Source organism: Pipistrellus kuhlii, unplaced genomic scaffold (assembly GCF_014108245.1).
Source record: "Pipistrellus kuhlii isolate mPipKuh1 unplaced genomic scaffold, mPipKuh1.p scaffold_m20_p_2, whole genome shotgun sequence".
NCBI classification, from domain to species: domain Eukaryota; kingdom Metazoa; phylum Chordata; class Mammalia; order Chiroptera; family Vespertilionidae; genus Pipistrellus; species Pipistrellus kuhlii.
This window is the reverse complement of record NW_023425515.1, coordinates 67141590-67153979: the sequence shown is the minus strand read 5'-3', so window position 1 is coordinate 67153979 and position 12390 is coordinate 67141590.

The window sequence follows — 12390 nt, the reverse complement described above, 5'->3', positions numbered from 1 at the left end:
CACCAATTAATCTTCCTGTAGACACCCTATGAAAGGTCAGAGAAGACATCAGCCAGATCCAAGGACTAAGTTGCTAACAGAGTGGCAGATACTATTTCTTCAAATAGTATATATTCTATAATTTTTAAAAAAAGAATTCTAAATGTTTATTTAAAAAAAAAAAGAATTCCAAATATTTGCTTGATGAAATATAGTGACTCCTTTGGTGCACTGTGAAGATCAGTAGATTACAACGCAAGTTCAATTTTAATGAATTCGAGTAGTATTTGACCATGCATTGGGTACACAGTGCATATTCAGAGGATAAATGGCGTGTTTAGTGAAGCTTGACTCTAGAGATTCAGAAATCATTTTTTAGTTTGTATCTCATTTAAATTCATGCTCACCAGTCTCACCAATGCAACAATGTGACTGGATTTTATTATATACCCCATCATACTCACTATCTACTCTTGATTAGTTTATTCTGCACGTTCTTTTTTGTTTCTTTATTGATTTCAGAGAGGAAGGGAGAAGGAGAGAGAGATAGAAACATCAATGATGAGAACCATTGATCTGCTGCTTCCCACAAACTCCCTACTGGGGATCAAGCCTGCAACCCAGGCATGTGCCCTTGGCCAGAGTCAAACCTGGGACCCTTCAGTCTGCAGGCTGACACTCTATCCACTGAGCCAGGCCATTGGAGTGTTTTAAGAAGAAAGACACAATTTAAGTCACATGTGTTGGATCATACTCTGGAGCTTGGATTATGAAGAGATGAAACTGGAAGCATGTACACTAAATTTATTTATTTATTTATTTATTTATTTATTTATTTATTTACTTGATTTTTTACAGAGAGGAAGGGAGAGAGATATAGCGCTAGAAACGTCGACGAGTGAGAAACATCAACCAGCTGCCTCTTGCATACCCCCTTGCATACCCCCTACCAGGATTTGCCCGCAACCAAGGTACATGCCCTTGACCGGAATGGAACCCGGGACTTTTTAGTCCGCAGACTGATGCTCTACCACTGAGCCAAACCGGTTTCAGCTATTCTGCACTTTCTATTGAAAGCTAATTGTTGGAAATTTTATTCAAATTCAATATGATTGTTGGATTTAAAAATATTTTAACTAGAAATGGGTGAGTTCAAAGTATCTTTCCCATGTTTTGTCAACCTCAAACTAGATAAATGTGTAGGAATTTTGGTTATATAAAAAAGTCTCCATATTAATTCTTGTTTCCTTTAGGCAGGGGATTTGGCCTCTGGGGAATTTACATATTTCTAATATATGCTAATTATCAGAGAGTCCCTAATCATGCATTCATTTTTTTAAAGAAAATAAAACCTAACCACCTGCTTTCTTTCTCATAAGACTCAGCTTTGAAAGCTTTCCTTTGTTTTGTCTACCTAGTAATCACCTGCTTAAGTTGGTATACCTAGTATTGTGTACCTGTACATAATATTAGAAATAGTCACTTTCTACATGAAAGGTATACATCTAGGCTAATCAATAAAACAGTCATATGAGTAAATTAGTATTATTTTTCCAATTTTACAACTAAAGAATTTATTGCTAAGAGTATATAATTTGACCAAGATCTTATAGTCATATCAATAACAGGGTCAGGTCTCGAATTCAATTTTGTCTGATGTGCCAGTGTTCATGTTTTTAAATACCTTTTATATTACTTCATATGTATGTCATAGATGCTTATAATCCCTATAACAGAAAATGTATTTGACTAAAATTTTATCTTCTTCCACTAAGGTAGTAAACTCCTTTTGAAATTAGAGACAACTTTTTGTTAATCTTAATATCCCAATATAATATGGAATAAACAATCAATTAATAGATGCTCTCTAAAGACTTGAAATTAAAAAATCACTTTCCTTCCATTATTTGAGTAAAACTTTACTTCCATGTAATTGTTATGTGCCTGTCCTTTTAGAAAGTGTCCCGGTTCTGCTTTAAACTGCCACCCTTTCCCTAACCTTAACTTGATCATGTATAGCTGGTCATAAGATTAGATAATAGCATGATGGCTTTGGGGGGGAAAGTTATTATTTTAAATACTGATTCCTTTAGGGATTTTGTGAACTGGGCAGATTTAGAAACTATATTGAAAGAAAACATCCTAATATAAAAAATGAGGGTATGGATGCTACCACTTTGCAGGTGTTATTAGTATGATTGAATGACACATAATACCCAATGCAAACAGTAGACATTCATGCAATAAATGATACTTTCCCACTTACCATCTATCCCGAAATAGCATATTACCACAACATTTTAACTAGATCCATGAGAACTGTCTAAAGTAATAAACTTCAAGGAACCTGTATTAGTGCTTGTTACTACCATGTGCCAAGTATGGTCTGGATCCTCGCCAGAGTTAGGTGTTGGTCTATTAACTTTAAAGAATGCCAGGTCTCTGGTCTCAAGTAGTTCCAAGTTTAGTGGGGAAGACATAAAATATAAAAAAATAATTATATGGAAATCTATTCTTGTGCTATAATAATGATGTGAGTAGAGTATTATGGGAACACAGAGAAAGGAACAATTAGCTATTTAAGGACAGAATAACCTGAGATAGGCCAATTTAGAGGAACAATTAATAAAGCACCCAGGATTTTCCAAAGTGTAGGTAATATTTCTTGTGAGCTCATTAGACAAGCAAATACCAAAAGCCTAACATTTCTCATGAACTAGGACATAACTAGTTTTCACTGTAGCACTAACACCCAGAAGCATGAGAGCACTTTTCTTTAGTATTAATGTAGTATTAATTTTATAATATATTTTATAGGCAAACAGTTCTCAGATACACAGATCAAAACTCTTGTAAAAGATTGTTGAGGGGCTATTCATGCATATTTGAATTCCCCATGAATATGTGTTTAAATTTAATTTTTCTTCTGTTAAAAAAATATTTGAATCTGCAAGATTAAAGGCCAACATTGATAACTTTAAAGCACCAAAACCTCATAAGAGAACAATGATTTTGACTGAATTCTTTAAGAATGGATACCATGAATCTTACTTTCATAAAATGTTTCAAATTTTACCTTAGTACTACCATTGATTTCTTATTCTTATGTAAAAAAAAAAAAAAAAAAGTAAATGTAAGTATCATCAAAGAGGAAAAAGGAGGAATTTACCCCTGAACAAGAGGCCAAATTTCAAACATCATATAATACTATAAGAAAGTGATATGAGAATATCACCAATATCCATGCAGTATTTACATAGATTTACCTCAACACTTTGTGTGTTTCTCTTTTGTACATTTAAAGAACACAGCATAAAATTAAACAAATGTCTAAAGAGTACTGAAGAACATTATATTTTTTCTTCAAAATTTTAAATTATGAAAAGATAATTGGCATAAAATATGTCTTTATATCCTTCATTTTTATTCTCTTTGCCCATTTTCTTATCTCCAAAATAATGTGGTTTGACCACCATTTTGATTCTACAATTAATTTCTACTTATTAAAATAAGCTAGGCTTTTAATTTCACCGGCCACATTGTCTAATTTTGACAAACCATAGTGGCACCTTCTACATTATAGATTAAATGAACTATGATGACAGAATATTTTTCTAAAAAATGTGTGCAATGATTTGAGCTTTCCCCACAAATTGATGATAGAGTTTTTCTTTTTAAAAACTTTTCTATTAGGTTAAGGTTGATGATTTGTTTAAAATGCAAGGCTTCCTCTATATTTTACAAATGCTAGTGCATTACTAAGATGATTCATAACATGCATTTTTTTAAAATATACTTTATTGATTTTTTTACAGAGAGGAGGAGAGAGGGACAGAGATCTAGAAACATCAGTGAGAGAGAAATATCGATCAGCTGCCTCTTACACACCCTCTACCAGGGATGTGCCCGCAACCAAGGTACATGCCCTTGACTGGAATCGAACCTGGGACCTTTCAGTCCACAGACCGATGCTCTACCACTGAGCCAAACCGGTTTCGGCCATAACATGCATTTTAATAGCTAATGATTATTGAATGCTTACTATGTGCTAGAAATTTATAATCTTATTATCTCTATAATTTTATTTCATCCCACAGCAGTTTTACTATAAGTGTTTTTATTAGAAGACTAGAGGCCTGGTGCACAATATTCATGCACTGGGGGAATGTCCCTCAGACCAGCCTGCACCCTCTCCAATTTGGGATGTCTCAGGGGATGTCCAGCTGCCAGTTTAGACCCAATTCCATAGGGATTGGGTTTAAACCAGGAGTTGGACTTCCCTCTCACAATCCGGGACTGATGGCTCCTAACCATTTGCCCCCATCCACGGGGCACAACAACGTGGGGAGAGGGAGGACCTGTGGAGGATGAAAAGAAGGGACAGGAGCACAGAGAAATGGAGGCAAGACAAAGTTCTGATCAAGTCTCAAACTTTATTTTTGGAACAGTAGTATATATACAATAGGAACAAAGGGGGGCAGGGTTGCCTACGCAGTGGGGTCTTTGACAGTGTATAATGGGTTTAGGCACTGAGTGACAAGGTGGTAAGGTATCTGGCAACACAGGATTGGCTAACTGCCAGGGCAGTATAACATTCCAAGGCTGGGCTAGCTATGGGGGAGGATCAGGAAGGGGAGTTGCAGAGATCCTCCGGAGCAAGATGTGCTAAGTGGCTGGTTAATCTTTAGCTTCTAGCCAAACCCACAGGGCACTGCATAACTTCTGCTAGAAGGAACTTAATTCTAAGATGGAGTTGTATTTTCTTAAGACGGAGTTGCTTGCCTCAACTCTGATGGCTCCCAACAACCATTTGCCTGACTGCCCCCTAACCACTCCCCTGCCACTTTGATTGATGCCTAACTGCTCCTCTGCCAGCCCAATTGCCCCCAACTGTCCTTCCTTGCTGGCCCGATCACCCCAAATGCCCTCCCCAGCCAGCCTGATTGTCACAACTGCCTTCCCCTGCTGGCCCAATTGCCCACAACTGTTCTTCCCTGCAAATCTGGTTGTCCCTGACTTCCTTCCACAGCCATGCTGGTTGCCCCCAACTGCCCTCCCCTGCCAGCTCTATTGCCCCCATCTGCCCTCCTCTGCTGGCCTGTTTGCCCCCAAATGCCCTCCCATGCCAGCCTGATCACCCACAACTACCCTCCCCTGCTGGCCATCTGTGGCAGCCATCTTTTGATGACACAGGGGTGGCCATCTTGTGATGATGTGAGGGCATCACGCTAGGCTTTTATTATTATAGATGATTAAGATAAGACTTAGAGAATGAAAATGACTTGCCCAATAACACAAAACTGATACATGTTCAAAACAGGATTTGTACCCAAACCTTTTAAAAATCTACATTTCAAATCTCTGCTCTTGGTTATGACATAATAACAAGTTTTCTTTATAGGTCTGTGTTGTTTGGATGTTGCTGTAATAGCTTATTAACCTTGTAGACAGAAAAAAATAATGAGCAGTTCCAATTTTAAGCCATTTAGATTTGTGATGTTACATGTGTAATAACTTCATGACCTGGTTTTGCCATCATAGCTTTCATTTTAAGTAATAAACATCTGCCATAAAGCAAACCCATAATGGGTACACAATAGATCTATTTGCTAGATCATTGAATTTTAATGTGTTAACAACAACAGAAAAAATATGAGAAAATGTATTCACGTTCTAGTCATGGTATTCATGTAAGTGGAAAAATAGGCATGAGTATATAAACACAAAACAAATGCACTTAGTACTAGTAATACAAACTATTGCCTGTGCAAGATGAGTGCTCTAATGACTAGTAACTAGTACTGACCTTCTGTTCAAGTATATTTATTATACCATGCATACCTAATGGTGACTCAGAAGTCTGAGATTTCATAAATGGGTGGTTTTATTAAAAGGGGGGTGCATCTCTATATATAACAAGGCAGTGACCATGATGACCAAAACAACCATTCAGCTGGTTACCATGCAGTGCTGGCATAGATGCATAGACACAGGTAAAGTCTATGAGTCAACTAAGAATGAACGAGATAAATGTTTGCCTTCATGGAGCTCGCACTCTAAGAAAGTTAGGTCAAGGATGAGAATTCAAAATTGCCACCAGCACAGACCTGAGGTGCAGCTTCTCAGAGTGGCCAGAGATACACCTCCTAGCAGACTGAAGATGTGACTAAGAGGATGATGCAGAGGTGAAGGCAGGGCCATTCTGGATTTCCCAGAGGAGCCAATGGTTGCCTAGAAGGCAGAGCTTTTGATGCTGACTGGCATAGAAACTGACCAATCAGAACCAAATCTGGGTGAAATGCAAAGACAGAACCTAAGGTGGGGGCTGAGGAGGGGTTTTAAGGGCAATAGCTGTTTAGTATAAGGTGTAAGAAAATTGTTCAATTTTTTAATAACTGGTTTGACATTACAGTGCATGTGGCTGGCTATCAGTCCAGATATAGGGGTTATGTATTTTTGTCTGCCAAGATCATCTCCTCCTACTGAAAAATGTTCCCCTCCTATTTAAGCAATCCTATCCTATATAATCTATCTATATTAATAAAAGGGTAATGTGCTAATTAGACAGGGTAGATCGGCCCTTCTAGACAAACCATGGTGAAGTGGGGAGGGGAGTTTAGGGCAAATGCAGTTAGAGGTGATCAGGCCAGCAGAGAACAGTTGGGGTGACCAGACTGGCAGGGGAGGGCAGTTGGGGGCATTGGGCAGACAGGCAGGTGAGTGGTTAAGAGCCAGTGGTCCTGGAATTCAAAAGGGATGTCTGACTGCCAGTTTAAGCCAGCAGTAAGACATCCCCCAAGGGGTCCTGGATTGGAGAGGGTGCAGGCTAGGCTGAGGGACATGAATTTCTTATTATAGAATAAGTGAAAAACAATGGCATCAATAGACCACAGCACTTGGTTTTTAATGTTATTTTTCACCTTTCCTCAACCCATATTCTACCATGGTTATACAGAACCTATTAGGAATCTGCATTTCACTTTACAAACAACTATTTGGCTTGAACGATTGAAATATAGAAAAAACCTCCTTCCACAAAATGCTCAAGCATTTAACTCTGAATTGGTTTTTATAACCAGTACAAAATTGTTATCAAAGAAGCTGGCTTTGTGTTCAGATTTCCATAAATCAGCTTATTTCTTCTACCAAAGTATGTATATCCAAATTTTGTTTTATACATTACAGTTCTATGATGTTTCCTATTGTCACTGGAGAATCAAACTTCCCCATGGTTTGGACAAATGAGTTTCTTACAATAACTTTAGAAAATGAATTGACTGAGATTTCTATGGGAGAATGAGATATGGTGAAAGGCTTTCTTTGCATGGAGTTACATTCCTCGGGCTATAAAGTCCATGAGCCCTAAATCTGTCCTGAAAGAGGTGCTTCTGGGGGCCCAACAGAGCCAAAAGCAAGGCCAGTGTCCAGAGCTTCTGTTCTATGTGGCAGCTAGCTCCAGTTTGGCCTTCAGGCTAATTAAGGCCATTAGTTCATGTGTGGGTGGGCACCTGGGAGTGCTTCCCCCTACAACAGCAGTCATGGGAGCACAGGCAAGCAGGCAAGAGAGGGAGTAAGAACCAATAGAGTGCCTTTCTTTGTTCAGAAGCTTAAATATTCAGGTTTTGTGCATTTTCAGTGTCCAGTAATTTACTCCCAGGTGTGATAGACAAGCAGGCACCTTCTTATCTCACTGAGACCTTATGGGGGCTGCCTTTGTCCAGTCCCTTCCCCCATGGGCTGGGGAACAGACTTGGAGAGTGTTAAGTTACAACTTTCTAGCAAAGCTATATAAATGGCATGCCTATATTATCTAGTCTTCCCTCTACTCCCTTCCTGTTAAATAATAACCAGATTATTACAACGGTATCACTATGAACTTTTCTCTTAAATAAATCCTGGCCTCCCATAGTCTGCACTCTCCTTTTTCCTGAGAATGTTAAGGGTAGGGGTGGTGCCTGTATGATTTCCCAGACTTGCCCACCCAGAGTGAAAGTGGCTTATTCAAAATTTTTTACTGACTTGTATTAAATATAAATTAGTAGGTAGAGAATGTAATTCACAACAAGGTACAAATTTTTACTCAAATAATTCTATTAGCATAATTATCTTTTTTTGAAGAAATTAAACGTACATTATTATATTTAATGTGCCACAAATTATAGAAGCAAAAATTTCACTTGTAAGGTTCTGCAGTTCTCAAGTAATTAGCCATATTGCACCCTGGTAACTAAAATTAAATACATAAATTAAACCAGCAGGGGAGATAATAACACTGTAGAGGGTGTGTGGATGTAGTACAGTGTGTCATACCTGAGGCTCAGCTCGGAAAAGCCACTTTCAGTTTGGTCACACAAGAACCAAACCATGCGTCCTGCAGATCTGAGTTTGTTATTAAAGCAACCACTTGGCACTCCAATAAAGAGAAATTTAGCTCTGATGAAATAGTACTTATGCAAATGAGTCCCTATTGCCTAGTTTCTGAACATTGTTCAGTCCCTTAATCTCTGTGATACTCATGGTATGAATTCAGCAGCAAGGTGTTACATAAATTCAAAGTTAGAATTAATATTCCTTCCAGTTTGTACTAATGACATTTTCAGCCCTTAGTTCTCTGAAGACACACATATGGAGACATAACAAGGACGTTCACTATTCCTCTCACTGGAAGTATTTTTGGGTTGAACTTGAAATGTTTATATTAGCTACACTTAGTGTTAATTGCTCCCCAGTTCACAAGCTTAGAGCCTACTCTTCCTACTCGCTAATGTTATTTAGTTGGTTGGAAAGATCACTCTGACACTAAGCTTAAAGGTAAAAAGCATATGGAGAAACTTGAAATCTTCATAACATTTTACTCCTCTCCATATCTAGTCATTATTTCTGCTAATATAGTAGGTAGGTAACAAAATAACACTATAAACTAGGTTTTTCCTGTTTGAATCCCAGACAGAGTGTATCCATTTTAAACACAAAGGCTTCTGACCCCACAGACAAAACAGAAGATGAGGGGATGGGGTTATCTCACTAGAGATATTGGTACTGTAGCCCCCTCCAATATTCCCCCTATACACCTGAACATTCAATTCATAAATTTTTATTTCAACTATGTGCTCTTTAAATATAAAATACTAGTGACCCAGTACATGAAATGTGTGCACATTAAAAGGGAATTGATTAGAGGAAATATTTTAATATTACTATTTGCCCTTTCTCTATAATAGAAGTGTCAGTGATGAAAGAAAATTAGTAAAATGTATATGAAAATCTTTCTCCTGTCAAGAATTTGGGGCACACCACGGGAAACAGAGTCAAGTCCCTGTCCACTCACATGAACCTCAAAATTGCACAAGACCCAGACCTGGCCAGCTCCACTCCCACTGGGCTAACTCCAGACCTGGCCTGCCCCACCCCTGTCAAGCTCTGCTGAGTGGGGAGTGCTGTCTCAGGTTGCCTGGCCAGGTGCTGGGGTGAGGGGCGTGGCCTGAGGTCCCTGAGCCCAAGCCAGGGGCACAGCCTTAGATACCCCATCAAGCCCAGCCAGGCAGGGGTCGCAGCCTGAGGCCCCTGCATTCAGGCTGGGGTAGAGGGCATGATTTGAGGTCCCCTGTCAAACCCCACCAGCCAGCCGGGAATTGGGGGGCGGGGTTCACCCTTAGGTCCCCTGACCCAGCCCACCGCCACGCAGCCTCAGTCCCTGCTGATTGCTCCTTAAGGTTCATTATGGGAGCTCAGCCTCTGCTGTGGGGCACAGCCATCTTGTTATGGTCAATTTGCATATTCCCTCTTTATTAGATAGGATGTATTAATAGAACAGAAGAGGTTTCAGGGTGTAAGCTGTTTACCATAAAAGAGGTAATCCTCTTATTATAGTTCATTTCAAATTCATGTTACTAGACTTATTGAGGTGATGAATTCATAAATTACATATACAAATGTCTAATCACTATGTGGTACACCTAAAACTAATATTAAATTGCATGTTGACTGTAATTGAAAAATGGGAAAATGTTAAAAATAAATAAATAAACCATGGAAATGGGCACAACATATGAAGATCTTTGAATGTCATTTTAATGTCCACCGGAGATAATCTTACATGAGAAAATAAAAAGTGACTTAATGGTTTTATAGAGCCAGTTGCATCACTTAGCTTCTGTCTTTGGCTAATGCTAGTATAATGAGTACACTGTGGCAGGTAGGGAAGCTGTATATGAGCACAACATCATAGGTTCACACTCACCTCATCTGGTACTATTGCTGCCTAGTGTTCACCTTGCCACTGACAGAGACCGTTGTTGAGTTCTTGATACACTACTATCCCTCAAGGCAACCAGCCAGCCAATTAATGATCAGTTGACTTTCTTGGACACCTAAAATCCTGTAAAAGTCAGAGATTTATGTTGACTAGAAAGAATATATATTCTGTATATGAATTTTCCCAGCCTGCTTACAGAAAAAACTGTATAAAAACTTTCAGAGCATTAGATATATCAACATGCAATCCCAGATAACATAATATTGTATCAATAATAGAGACACACTTTATAGAAAAGGAGGTTTGGAAGTTGCATATGACCATGATGTCCATTCATTCTGTCACATGTTGCACCATGCAAAGCTTGTTAAAGCTGGTCTATTAACCTAGGAAATGAATTTGAAGGCATAGCTGAGGTACCAGCTCAAAGGTATGTTGCAAGGATGAGCACCATCCTGCAGGTGCAGTATGTGCTCCAAAACAATGTTTTCTTTATGGCTTGGTGTCCCCAATAGGTATAGGCTGGAGAGCAATGTGTGGAAGCAGAAATGAACCCATTTGCCATCCTCTCAGTGATGCGCTTGGGAAATTTGCACTTCCCCTTCTACAATTCTAGGTTTTGTGAATTTAAAGGTCTTGATATCCAGAAGGAAAATGATGCTGAGAGAAAAACACAATAATAGTCTCATTAGTTTCAAGTCGTGGCTATCACCTGGATCGTTTAGGCTCTGTGCTGAGAAACTAGAGTGCATGAAAAGAAGTCACTACCTGGAAAATGTAACTGACCCTGTCCATTAGGAGTAGGAAGGGGTGTTATTATACTATGAATGATGGGAAGATTATGTTTGAAATCTGGGTAATCCAAGTGGTATTATTTTGTTTTTGTTTTTACTTTCTTTGCTCCACTTAAATGGTATATGAGCATATATACTACCTATAACCTGAGAAGAAAACAGTGACCAGGGTCTAAGATCACTCATGAAGTATGACTATAAGGTGCTAATAATGAATGAGGAAAAATCTAGGCTACAGAGTAAAGAATTCATGAATCACAATATCAATTTTAGTCTTATACTTGCTGCAGATTTAGAGATTTCAATTTTTGCTATTAATAGTGCTCTTATAAATTTCTCCCATGAAAAGAGGCCCACTAGAATTCTGAAGAGCTGCTCCCAGAAATAATACAAATGAGTAGGTGCAAATAGTGTAAGGGGTAAACCATAGTGGATATTGTGGTATCTCAGATTTTTTTTCTTACCTCCTCAGGATTGAAGCTCTCATTCTCCTAAATTGATGCAAGAATATAAAAGCTTGGCCTCCTTCCTTTAATTTGGCACAATTATAAAGGTATCCCATTCCAGAACTATTTGTGGGATCAGGTGAGGCCTTTGTTGTGATTGCATCAAAGTTCAACTTATTTTTATCATTCCTACTTTAGGACTGGATTGATTCAGGAAAATTTATATAATGCTGGGGTTCTTTTCCCAGCATTAAGAAGGAGTTCTGAAATCTGGAAAAAAGAGCTAATGCATAGATTAAGAAGGAGTCTAAAGATGAAAGATAATTTTGAAAGGTATTGGGGGTTAGAGGATCTTCAGCTAAAGGAGCTGAAAGACTATACCACTTATCTAAGGACCCCGTGCTATTTATTAACACATTTTGTCCTAAGGCAAGGTGGAGATAATACACTTCAAAGGGAAGGGTTTAGAGATTGAGGAGTAATTTACAGCTGGTCAAGTATTTGACCAACTGGAGGCCCAATATGTAGATATAAGATGATCTGAGCTGTCTCGCAGTTAACAAATATCCTATTCAGGTTTTGGGAAAGTGCCTTTCCAGAAGTTCCAATAGGTAATTACATATGTGGCTCAGCCCTTGTTGAGCCTCCCAAGTCCTATCAACCTTTGATGGAAATTTTGTAATTATTTCATGCTGGAATTGGTTCCCAGCACACAAAATATCCATCTTAGAGTCTGAATTCCAGGGAAACTCTTCTGTGGCAATGACATTACAGAAACTAATACTAAGATCAGTATTAGTTTCCTAGAGTTTTGACAATTTACCATAAATTGAGTGACTCAAAACAACAAAAATTTAATCTCTTAGAGTTTTTGGGGTTTATAAATCTAAAATCAAGATATTACCTAGTTTTGATA